Source organism: Schistocerca cancellata, chromosome 3 (assembly GCF_023864275.1).
Source record: "Schistocerca cancellata isolate TAMUIC-IGC-003103 chromosome 3, iqSchCanc2.1, whole genome shotgun sequence".
NCBI classification, from domain to species: domain Eukaryota; kingdom Metazoa; phylum Arthropoda; class Insecta; order Orthoptera; family Acrididae; genus Schistocerca; species Schistocerca cancellata.
The window spans coordinates 198853942-198867815 of record NC_064628.1 but is presented as its reverse complement, the minus strand read 5'-3'; the positions used below and the strand labels follow the sequence as shown (position 1 = coordinate 198867815).

Genomic DNA, 13874 nt, shown 5'->3' with positions numbered 1-13874 from the left:
TATTACTGTCTTACCATTGCATAGGTCGATGGGGGTTGGAGAGGAGATAGATTTGGGAGAAGTGTATATCACTGCAGATAAGTCCTGGGAGCCTCTCGCCTTCCCTCTGGAATGTAGATTAACCAAACCCATTTACTTTTGTGATGCATACAATTATTTCTCATCGCCAGCATTAATATTCCTTTCATTGCCTCAATTTTAGCAATCCTACATAGTACTACAATTTTACAATTTGATCGGACTTCTGGTTGATGGTTGATGTGACCAACTCCAGATGTACTACCCCAGGAATGAGAATCTGATGACCTGGATCAAACTACCACCCATTACAAAACTATTTAAATGTTATCAATAAAAATAATATAAATGACGATTGTCAATCAGTACTTCATTTGTTACTTTCTGTTCAGACAACATCTGTGCAATAGAAGGACATAATGGCTTTTGTCTGTCAGCAACTCATCTGTTGAGACAAACATCTGAACTCTCACTCCTGAAGCATGAATTTCTTCTGCAAGCAACAATATGGAATTGTAAGAAAGGTTTCCACTAAGTCCAGAAACTTGGTATTTATCTGTTTTCCAAAACTGGTACTGCAGCTGAAGTGAACACCCTGCATTGGGGGTACAAAGACAAAGTATGGGAATACTTTGTAGTAGCTCATCCACTCTATTAAGTCTTGTACAGCAAATTTTGGGCGCTTATACTGGAACTGTATGCATTATTAAGCTGTTCTGAGCACTTTCCTTTTTAAGATTCAGTGGGGCTGTTTCAACCCATTTTGAGTGTATGGCAAAGCACAAAAAGACTCATCAAAAATATTATGAATAAAATTACTATGAATTTCACCATAGGCAGCATACACTGTGTCAGATATAAACAAAGCACAGTCTACATATATAATCTGACCTTGAAATTGGAAATAACTTATTAGCTTTTTTTTGTTTTATTATTATTATTATTATTATTATTATTCTAGTTTTTGTTAAATGAACTGAATGTACATTAGCTCTTTTTAAAACTTCTGGATGAAAGGTACACATCATAAGTTCTCACCACAATCCTGAATAAAATGATGAAATCCAATGACTATCTACTGTTTACCTTTTTAAACTGAATATACTTTTCCTACATTCCTATAGATCTGAATTTATATCTATATTTACACACTTAAAATCACTTAAAGCTGCATAGCGGAAGATACTTTCTTGCTCTACTGTATGTATATTTTGTTGAAAATACACCGATAGAGTATGGGAATAAGGGTCGCTCATGTGCCTATTGTTGAGCTGTTCTTAGTCCTGCTCCACTTCCATTCTCTCCACAGGGTCTTTATGTAGTTTCACCTTTTATAGTGTCCTTATGTTCTTGAAGTTTCTGCTCACTTCAGCAGTATCCCAGTATGACTGTACAAGTCTTTTATAAACAATTTTGCTAGTGCAGTAACTATAGCTTCCCTATATCTTACCAATGAATCTCAACCTGCATGCAGATTCCTTGGATTTTCCTTCCTGGAAGTGAATATTATAGCTCCTACTTAAGATAAGACTCTGGTTGTTCCTCACTTTTTTGACCACGAAGACTTCTCTGGTTGTTTCTCTGTAGTAATTCCTTTAATACTAGTATCATCAACTGCACCCCAGTCCAAATGGAAACTTTCAAAAGACAATATCTGTTAATAACTGATAGAACTATTATGTTAGAGGTAACCAGAACACTATGATTCCTATTTTGCTTTCTCTCTTGTATAATAATGAAGCAATGGGTAGAGTTTCAGTTGGAACTTCTCATACAAGCATTTGTAGTTAATTTTTTGTTAGTTTCCAGTAGTGTTTCCAAAACTGGTGTGCATTGATGTGTTGTTAAAACAGCATACTGTAACATTTTTAACTCTGTAAACATTGCTAGAATCTTTGTATGATGTAATGCAGCCGTGTTTAGGAAGTGATGTAATGGAACCAGCTGTACAGAGTCATCCACATGAGCTTAACTTAGCTTGAAAGGTGGTTTGACTGACTCCTGAAGAGGGCTATTTTCAGCTCACAGCATGGCCATCCTGATTTAGGTTTATTTTCTGAACTCACTGACTAAATAGAGTGATCTAAGGATCTGGCTTTGAAATAAATCACATCATGTTTTCTATAGTCACAAAGGTACTGAGAAGTGCACATTCTGCAGCAATGTGAAAGTTCCATTCAGCAATAACAGTATCATCTGTAGTAGTTTCTGGTATTCAGTACAATCATTCTGTTGACAGGTCCATAATTCCCATAATTCCTCATATGAGAATACTTGCAGTCTTATTGAACATTATCATATGGTGTTAAATTATTAGTTACTGAAAGTCTGACTCCAGATTTCAAGTCAATAGTAACTTGTTTTCACTATTCTAATCAATAGCCTAGTTTATTCATGGTGCACTGTAGACACTAATCTTGGTCTTGTCCCAAGTTTCAATAAATTCCTTGTCTGGTGTGTATACTTTTCACGTACCACTTTAAACAAAATAGCTTGATCCCTTAACATATCAGAGATTTCAGAACTACTTTTTCTTTACTTGTCCTTGATCACACCGAAATATACAAATATCACACTGTACAGGTTTAAACTACTACTTGGATATAGAGAGCGATTAAACGTATTTCATCCTCTAACATACATAAATAGGGAGACACTCTTATCTCCTTCACAGTCCTAAATCTATGACTAGTTTTTTAAAATTCTATTAATTATAACACAAAGTGTGAGAAATTGAATGAAGAACCACTACACTAAATAACTGGTGAACTTTTTACTTCTTCACAGACTAATATCCACAATATATATGCTCATTACCAATGATAAAATAATAAATAATTTGTATAGTGAGATCTAGAAAATTCTGATTATACACTAGTGCTCTCTAGTCAACTGTCATAATTACTGTTATTATTGTATGGTTATCTTTTCAATGTACTTTAAAACAGGCTTCACTGCCTTTTGCTACACTGAATTTTTGTGAAGCATGTACTTCACATAATTTTCAAATGAAAACTTGTCTGCTGGAGCATGCATATTACATATTTGTTGCAGAGTATATCTCTCACAAGCTTACATTTGAGACTTCATTTCTTACACCCTATCATTTAAAATTGTGTGCATTTTGCTGAAATCTCAAAGAACATTTATGACATCATCATGAAGCTTCAATCAGGCATGTAAAGCTTTAACTATCACTGCCTTTGCTATACGTTTTGCTGAAAGGTTCCCTTTGGAAGATTTATGGTACCGTACATGAAAATTATGCATGTTGTTTATTGTATTGCTAAGGGTTGCTACTAACATCTTGTATCTTGCAACCAAATCAAGTGATTACAATTAATATTACTGCTTATTTCAGGGAGCACATAATTGATTCAGTAACGTGTAAATAATCATTTCTGAGTATGCAATATATTGCAATTCATAATATACACTGTTATCAAACTTACATCCTCTATTTACTAGACTTCATCAGCTCACAAGTGAAAAGAGATTAAGGCAATAATTGATGTAAAATGCACATAAAACTTTATTACTGCACAATATGAGAAAAATTAGAGAAATTTAGAACAGCTTGCTGCAATAAACAGACAACACAGTTAATATCTCTTTACATCTGCCTGATTGGTAATACAACTGCAGAAGTTCCTGGGAGATACTGAAAATATGAACTTCTGATAATAGGTTGCAGATATCTGTCCCCCACTTCTCCCTTCCCCCAAATCCTTTCCTTGATTTGAGGTGGTCTCACTAGTTTGCCTCGTTACATCATCACACTAAAACAAACTAACAGTTGTGATATCAGAAGCTTCTTTACTTTTGTCTTTGATGCAATCATTCAGTTTGCATGGAAACTCTTATCACTTCTCCCTCTTTCATATTTGCAACTGTCCTTATGAAAATTACTGAATTTTGTCACTAGAATACCTCAAAAATTCTATAATACTGGGGTGACATGTTAATTTGTATTTACTGATAATCGTGGATTTCTTTCATGTATTAAGTGCTCCAGAAGAATACTCTCTCTATTGAAGAAGGCAACTCAAACACCATCATCAAAACTGAGCTATTCATTGTACATTTTTTTACGCTTCAGAATACTGAAAATAAGTTAGTTTGAAGTAATGAAAATAAAAGTTTATGATAGCTCTCTTCAACAACAATTCCATCATGTGGTTTGATCTTGTCATTGACAATAACAATATTTGTGATAGTGAATATGCATTCAAGAAGTGGACAGCAAACTTCAGCACTCAGATTTTATCTAAATTAACAAAAATCTGGAGACTCATGTTAGACATATTAGATTATGAAAGTCAACAGATAGAGTGAACAGAAGCAAGCTTTGGAACGTCATGGAAAAACAAGAGTATCCAAGACATTTAATACAATTAATAAAGAGTTTGTATCAGAATGCATAAATTTCAATAAACAGAGAGAAAAAGAAGACAGGACCAATAAATATCAATAGAGGAGAGTGTCAAGTGTGTCTCCTTTCAACTGGAATACTCAATATGTACTTGAATGACGCTGCTAGACAGTGCAAATGGAAAGTTAAACAAGGTGTCAGTTAATACCAGGGCACAAACGCAAACATAAACACTCTGCTCTTTACTGATGACCAATCAATTATTCAGAAGACAGAAAATTAATTCCAGTTTACAATATATTGCCTAGTCCAGTGTATAAAAACAATCATCTAAAAATTTCAATAAAAGTGATTGAAGTAATGGTCCTCAAAGGAGAATTTCCACTACTCTCCAAAATAGCAATAGATGAATAATTGAAAGACAGATGTTGCACTTTCCAGTGTTAGTCTGCAATATTAACTATGAATATGAAAATTATGCCACTAACAAATTTAAAAAATACCAATAATATGTGACACAATATGCAGAACACTGTGTAACAAGGAAGGGCACAAGCTAAATTTCTTTGAAGTGATAGATACTTCTTTTCTAAGAGATGGAAGAGGATCTTGAATATTAGCTATGAAGGACAAAAATATAGTCAACTGAAACAAAATTTATAAGGAATGTTAAAAACATGCACTCAGAGATCAAACAAAAAACAACATTATATGTGAAGTACTAAATATATATACTGTACAAATGAAAAAATCTAGGAAGTTTGAGTAAAATGAAAACAACATGCCACTCTTATGGAGGGGGGACAGATTAGTTAAACAGGTAATGAACTGTAAACCAGTAGATAAGAGAGATGTAGGATGACTTAGAAACAAATGATGCAGGTGAAGCTGGAACAGGCTGTAAGATTACTCCATGAAGTGAAGAAAAAGACCACAGTATTATGGAAAAGAAATTAATTTGCAAAATTCCGATATGACATTACTACGAGATTAAAACTGTGTGCCCGACCGAGACTCGAACTCGGGACCTTTGCCTTTCGAAGGCAAGTGCTCCACCATCTGAGCTACCGAAGCACAACTCATGCCCGGTCCTCACAGCTTTACTTCTGCCAGTATCTTGTCTCCTACCTTCCAAACTTTACAGAAGCTTTCCTGCGAACCTTGCAGAACTAGCAGTCCTGAAAGAAAGGATATTGCAGAGACATGGCTTAGCCACAGCCTGGGGGATGTTTCCAGAATGAGATTTTCACTCTGCAGTGGTGTGTGCGCTGATATGAAACTTCCCGGCAGATTAAAACTGCCGGCCGCGGTGGTCTAGCGGTTCTGGCGCTGCAGTCTGGAACCGCGGGACTGCTACGGTCGCAGGTTCGAATCCTGCCTCGGGCATGGATGGATGTGTGTGATGTCCTTAGGTTAGTTAGGTTTAAGTAGTTCTAAGTTCTAGGGGACTTATGACCTAAGATGTTGAGTCCCATAGTGCTCAGAGCCAGATTAAAACTGTGTGCCCGACCAAGACTCGAACTAGGGACCTTTGCCTTTTGCGGGCAAGTGCTCTACCATCTGAGCTACCGAAGCATGACTCACACCCGGTCCTCACAGCTTTACTTCTGCCAGTATCTCATCTCCTACCTTCCAAACTTTACAGAAGCTCTCCTGTGAACCTTGCAGAACTAGAAAAACTAGCCTCATTCTGGAAACATCCCCCAGGCTGTGGCTAAGCCATGTCTCTGCAATATCCTTTCTTTCAGGAGTGCTAGTTCTGCAAGGTTCGCAGGAGAGCTTCTGTAAAGTTTGGAAGGTAGGAGACAAGATACTGGCAGAAGTAAAGCTGTGAGGACCGGGCATGAGTCGTGCTTCGGTAGCTCAGATGGTAGAACACTTGCCCGCGAAAGGCAAAGGTCCCGAGTTCGAGTCTCGGTCGGGCACACAGTTTTAATCTGCCAGGAAGTTTCATATCAGCGCACACTCCACTGCAGAGTGAAAATATCATTCTGGAAACATCCCCCAGGCTGTGGCTAAGCCATGTCTTGGCAATATCCTTTCTTTCAGGAGTGCTAGTTCTGCAAGGTTCGCAGGAGAGCTTCTGTAAAGTTTGGAAGGTAGGAGACGAGATACTGGCAGAAGTAAAGCTGTGAGGACCAGGTGTGAGTTGTGTTTCGGTAGCTCTGATGGTAGAGCACTTGCCCGCGAAAGGCAAAGTTCCTGAGTTCGAGCCTCGGTCGGGCAGACAGTTTTAATCTGCCAGGAAGTTTCATATCAGCGCACACTCCGCTGCAGAGTGAAAATCTCATTCTGGATGACATTACTACGAGGGCAGTTCAATAAGTAATGCAACACATTTTTTTTCTGAAACAGGGGTTGTTTTATTCAGCATTGAAATACACCAGGTTATTCCCCAATCTTTTAGCTACACAACACTATTTTTCAACGTAATCTCCATTCAATGCTACGGCCTTACGCCACCTTGAAATGAGGTCCTGTATGCCTGCACGGTACCATTCCACTGATCGATGTCGGAGCCAACGTCGTACTGCATCAATAACTTCTTCATTATCCGCGTAGTGCCTCCCACGGATTGCGTCCTTCATTGGGCCAAACATATGGAAATCCGACGGTGTGAGATTGGGGCTGTAGGGTGCATGAGGAAGAACAGTCCACTGAAGTTTTGTGAGCTCCTCTTGGGTGCGAAGACTTGTGTGAGGTCTTGCGTTGTCATGAAGAAGGAGAAGTTCGTTCAGATTTTTGTGCCTACGAACACGCTGAAGTCATTTCTTCAATTTCTGAAGAGTAGCACAATACACTTCAGAGTTGATCATTTGACCATGGGGAAGGACATCGAACAGAATAACCCCTTCAGTGTCCCAGAAGACTGTAACCATGACTTTACCGGCTGAGGGTATGGCTTTAAACTTTTTCTTGGTAGGGGAGTGGGTGTGGCGCCACTCCATTGATTGCCGTTTTGTTTCAGGTTCGAAGTGATGAACCCATGTTTCATTGCCTGTAACAATCTTTGACAAGAAATTGTCACCCTCAGCCACATGACGAGCAAGCAATTCCGCACAGATGGTTCTCCTTTGCTCTTTATGGTGTTCGGTTAGACAACGAGGGACCCAGCGGGAACAAACCTTTGAATATCCCAACTGGTGAACAATTGTGACAGCACTACCAACAGAGATGTCAAGTTGAGCACTGAGTTGTTTGATGGTGATCCGTCGATCATCTCGAACGAGTGTGTTCGCACACTTCGCCATTGCAGGAGTCACAGCTGTGCACGGCCGGCCCGCACGCAGGAGATCAGACAGTCTTGCTTGACCTTGCGGCAATGATGACACACGCTTTTCCCAATGACTCACCGTGCTTTTGTCCATTGCCAGATCACCGTAGACATTCTACAAGCACCTATGAATATCTGAGATGCCCTGGTTTTCCGCCAAAAGAAACTCGATCACTGCCCGTTGTTTGCAACGCACATCCATTACAGACGCCATTTTAACAGCTCCGTACAGCGCTGCCACCTGTCAGAAGTCAATGAAACTATACGAGACGAAGCGGGAATGTTTGAAAATATTCCACAAGAAATTTCCGGTTTTTTCAACCAAAATTGGCTGAGAAAAAAAAATGTGTTGCATTACTTATTGAACTGCCCTCGTACATCATTTCCTATATTCATATCATATCCCTGACAATCTTTCTGAGCTGCAGTACATTCCTGGATAATCTACAATATTTTTCTGTGCATTACATTACATAGGTCTGAATATTGATAAATGTATTGTCACAATGTGCTGCAATCAGAGATTCCAAATATTATGGCAATGAATCAAAGAGCACCTGGATATATTTCTTGGGATTCTCTTTCCATGATATTTACATGAGAGTTGGCAAACCATCAACAGTGATTGCTGGAGAACTGTGATAAACAAGTTGAAATATCATGGTATGACAAATCATTTTTGGAGACCAGTCATTCTTCCCCAGTCAACTAATTCTCATCTACTACTAATATTGCATCTAAGCTTAATGGAGTATACAGACACTTGGTTCCACATTCACATTCCATTTGAACTCAGTGAGTTTGGCATAAAATTAGCCTGTCCAGGCACATTGTACGCCTACTGAATATCAAATGGCTCTACACATCTTCCAATTTCAGTTTAGTTGTGTCATTCTTCCTGGGTGTTGCAATCTACACAAATAGCAGCATGCATCTATAAACATTTGTGTGAACATTTTCAATCTCATTAACCATCAATGTTCAGTACTGATCACTGTGGAGGAACATTTGCATAATTTGTTTTCAAATCTTATATAAAGCATGCTCACTTCTGATAACAGCCTTACTTTTTAATATTCCACTTTTTGATGTCACTGAATATTTGTATGTGGCATGACCAAAAAGTAATGAGAATTTTGTTTTTCTTAAGGAATCTTTATTTATTCACCAACATCTACCTTGTCCACTTCAAAGTAACCTCCTCAGATATGACACACATGTGTCAGTGCTTTTTCAGTTCTTGGAAGCACTTCTAGAACTCACTTTTCATTATAGTGTTCAGTTCCTTTAGCGATTCTGTTTTTATCTCATCAGTGATGGTGAAATGACACCCTTTCATGGTTCATCTCCACCTCAGGAATAGAAAGAAGGCAAAGGGGGATATATCTGGTGAATACAGTGGCTAATTCAACATAACGGTTTTGTTTTTCCCCCAAAAATATTGCATTGAGGTGAGAGTGGTAGCATTATCACAATACAATTTCCACGAGTAGTTTTGCCACAGTTCTGGTTGTTGTCTTCAGATTTTTCATGCAGACAGTGTATTACTTCCAGGTAATATCCCTTTTGACTGTGTGACCATAAGATAGAAACTCATTATGCACTATCCAATTGCAATCAAAGACAACACTTAGAAGAACCTTCACATGTCATTTAACGTATTGAATTTTTTTCAGTCTTAGCCCTTCAGGCAGTTTCCAATGGGACGACCAGGCCTTGGTTTTGATGTCATACTCATATATTCTTGTTTCATCACATATTATAACCTTCTTTAGGAGTTCTGGATCATTATCAACCTCATGCAGCAATTTCTGAGTGACATCTACATGATGTCATTTCTGACCAAAATTCAACAATTTCAGAACAAACTTTGCTGCTACATGTTTCATGCCCAAAACATCCAAAACAATGGCTTGACATGGTCCAAAGAATAAGCAAACATCATAGGCAGCCTCCATGATGGTGATTTGGTGATTTTCCATAATCATTTTATTTACCTCTTCCACATTGGCATCAGTAATTGATGTCCTAGGGTGTCCAGGGCAGTCATCATCTTAAACATCTTCCCAACACTCTTTGAACCATTTATACCACTCATAAATTTTTGTCTTGCTTATATTTTTGTCTTGCTTATATCAGATTTGCCAAAAGCCACAGTCAACATTTCAAATTCAGCTATGCCCTTTATTCTATTGTTCAAGCAAAATTTACAAGTTATTTGATCCATCTTTTTTAAAAGTAAAACCTTGCCAAGCACTCAAAACCTTGTATAACTTTTTTGATTGCCAACAATAAACTAACTATTCAAAACAGCTGAAAACACAAACATACATCAGGAGCACACCAACAAGCCAAAAATAATTGAAAATCGGATGTACAAAGCCCACGTAATAAAAAAATTTCTTTTACTTTTTTATCACTCCTCGTATTATACTGTGTCAGTCTCCTCCATTCATTTTATCATGGAAACTTCACAAATTTGAAATCTGAAAAATACCAGTTTGTCATATTTCTTTGATATCCTTGTTATTTGTTCATTTCTCATAAATTTTCAGCATTGTGCATTTAGGACTGTTGTCAGTACATGAATGTACACAGTTACGTAAAAAGTATTTCATCTTTATTTTGCTGCTTTGTCAATATTCAATTTCTGCATTGTCAGTGGGCAAAGTGAATATGAAACAAAAATACTCCAAAAAATTGAAGTCTCCAACACACATATCATATCAGAAAAGTGATATTTGCAACTTAATGGAAATTCCTGGATGTAGCAAGATGTAAAATAAGAAGGTCAATGCATGGAGCACAGAAATGCATAACAGAAAACAGCATTCACACTAGCTTTCAAGCACTAGCTCTTTTTCTAGCAATGGTACACTCATTCACACACACACAACCACCTAAATGCACACTCCAGTAGCCACATAAAGACCATTTGCTTATCTGACTTTAATAAGTACACTTTAAGACAAAAAAAAAAAGAAGAAACGATATACCATGAAGGAATTATCTTAATGGGATGGAAATCAGTGGATGTGATCTAAATGTACAAACAAATAAATGATTACAATTTCAGAAAAAATGGATGATTTATTCAAGTGAATTAACTTCAGATATTGAGCAAGTCAGTAACACATTGGTCCATATCTGGCTCTTATGCAAGCAGCTATTTGGCTTTGCATTGATTGATTGAGTCTTTGGATGTTCTCCTCAGGGATATCATCCAAACTTTTGTCCAATTGACATGTTACACCATCAAAATCCCAAGCTAGTTGGAGAGCCCTGCTCACAATGCTTCTAACATTCTCACTTGGGGAGAGATCCAGTGACATTACTGGCCAAGGTAGGATTTGGCGAACATGGAGAAACTCTCACCATGTGCCAACAGGCATTATCTTGTTGAAATGAAAGCCCAAGATGACTTGCCATGGAGGGTGACAAAATGGGGTGTAAAATATCAGCAATGTACCATTGTGCTGTAAAGGTGTCACATATGACAACCAAAGAGATTGTGCTATGAAAAGAAATGGCACTTTGGCCATAGGGGTGAGTCCGGCTTGTCCGACTGCTTAGCCTGCCTGTTTGGATAAAAATAAATAATGCACAAATGGTATATTCTTTGTTGGGATGACAATGACTTCATTCATTTGTAGATCAAATAATACAGAATGTGTTTTAGATGCAGTGTATGCAATGACAAACTTGAGAGAGAATGAATAAACCTCTTGTTGACTCATTACTAAGGGCTATGTACAATCGCAGAACTAAACATAGAGCAAAAATGAACATATATGTTATTACAAACTATGAGTAAATGGCACAGAGCTTATAGACAAAACACAGCACTTCCTGTCAGCCAGCACAGAACTAATTTTACAGCACAAAATTGAACACTCCCAATACAACGCACACATCAAATGCTCATGCACTACACTATACAGAACTGCTGGCCACAGTCACTACAACAGCCCTCTTGCTGGAAGTAGAGCACTATTCAGGAAGCACTTTGTTTTGTGTATTAACTCCATGCCATTTACTCTTAGTTTATGATGATATACATGTTCATGTTTACTCTACATTTAGTTATGTAATTATGCATAGCCTGTAGTAATGAGTCAACAAGAGGCTTATTTGTTCTCTCTCGAGTTTGTCTTTGCTTACACTGCATCTAAAAGACGTTCTGTATTATTTGATCTATGAACAAATAAAATCTTTGTCATCCCAGCAAATAATATATTGTTTGAGCTTTCTTTATTTTTATCCAAACAGGCAGGCTAACATGTCAGATGGGTCAGACTCACCCCTATGGCCAAAGCACCACAGACCATCATTCCTGGTTGTCAGGCTGTATGGCAGGTGACAGTCTTGTCGCTATCCCCTCACAGTCTGGGGTGTCTCCAGACAGGTCTTCAAAATGGAATCTTATTGACTGGAGTGGAAATATTTTCAGTGATGAGTCCTGCTTCAAATTGAGCCCGAATGACAAGCAAAGAGGTGTAAGAAGATGCCCCAGACAGGGGCATGACACCAATCTGTCAACTGCCATACAGCCCAACAATCAGGAATGATGGTCTAGAATGCCATTTCATTTTGTAGCAGGAACCGTTTGGTTCTCATCCACGGCAACCTTGAGTACAGCAGTACATTGATGATCTTCTATGACCTGTTTTTTGCCCTTCAAGACAAGCCATCCTGGCCTTAAACTTCAGAAAGATAATGCCCACAAACATATGGTGGGAGTTTCCTCTGCTTGCCTTCATGCTTGTCTTGGCCATCAAGGTCACCAGACCTCTCCCCAATTAAGAATGTTTGGAGCATTGTAAGTAGGGCCCTCGAACCAGCTCAGGACTTTGATTATCTAAAGCACCATTTGGACACAATTTGACATCATATCTCTCAGAAGGACACCCCAAAACTCTTATCAACCAATGCCAAGCCAAACAACTGCTTTCATTAGGGTCAGATGTGGATCAACACATTATTGACTTGTTCAGTTTGTGAAGCTCTCTCTCTCTTTTGAATAAATCATCCAACTTATCTGAAATTCTCATCATTTGTTTATCGGTACATGTATATCACATCTACCAATTTCCATCTTATTTGGATAATTTCCTCATAGTGCATTATGGTGTGTGTGTGTGTGTGTGTGTGTGTGTGTGTGTGTGTGTGTGTGTGTGTGTATGTACTACTACTAGGAAAAAAAAAACTAGTGCTCAAAAGCTAGAATGAATTTTGTTTTCTGTTATATATGTCTGTGCTCCACGCTTCAATCCACTGTAGTGAGTGTTGCCTTTATCATATTTTACATATTTGTAAATTGGATTGTTGTCAGATATTCACTTGGAATGCATTTGGGAAAATATGTAATAGATAACCTTTATAAATGTAGAATATTACATTTATTAGATTTCTATTATAAATCCACTTTAGATATTTTATAACTATTTCTGTAAAACATTTACTTGAGTAAGGCACAGTGAAGCAAATTTTTGTCAAAATCATTTATATATTTAATGAGCTCTGCAGTCAGAACAAACATGCAGTTAATACCAAGGTACCTCACAAATGTAGTTCTGTCAGACACACTGTGATTTAATTAGTTTCATTAATTTACCTTCTTCAGTCTTAACATGACGAGTCACAACAGCAGCAAATCAGATTTGAAACAACTAAAAAGCTCATAAAATAATGAGGCAGGTTCATAACAGTTGAAATACCTTTCAGCTGTTCTGGTTACAGTAGATACAGAGCTACTTGTTTATCTGACTTGAGTAAATATTATAATTTGGCAAACATAAAAGTGCTCCTTTGTCATAAAGATGAAAAATGCGGTCAATTTTTTGTGGAAACTCATACAATCAAATTAACACAGTTACAGTGTGCCAATGTTAAGGGAAACTGCTTCTACTGACAAATCTATCATCATGCTAACAGATACCCAAAACTATAATATTTCACTTGATATGTAGAACAAGTATACTGAAGCATTTAACAGCTGCTGAACATAACATTTCTTCTTTATGACACAGAAAAAAAACATTACTCACTACTGAATTTGAGAAATGACTGAAGATAACATCATGAAATTACTCTTACTAAACATCTATAGCTTCTTTTAGTTTCATTTATGACTTTTTTTTCACATTTATGCCAGTTATTACAGAAACACCTTGAGAAGTAATTTTAAAAGCTCTGTGACAAATATGCATG

General features: G+C 37.5%; 1 protein-coding gene across 1 annotated transcript in view; it reads left to right on the top strand.

Annotated features, from left to right (window-relative positions):
* Positions 1-13874, top strand: part of LOC126176222 (glutamate receptor ionotropic, NMDA 2B) — a 922500-nt gene that overhangs the window by 843023 nt on the left and 65603 nt on the right. The window lies entirely within an intron of this gene.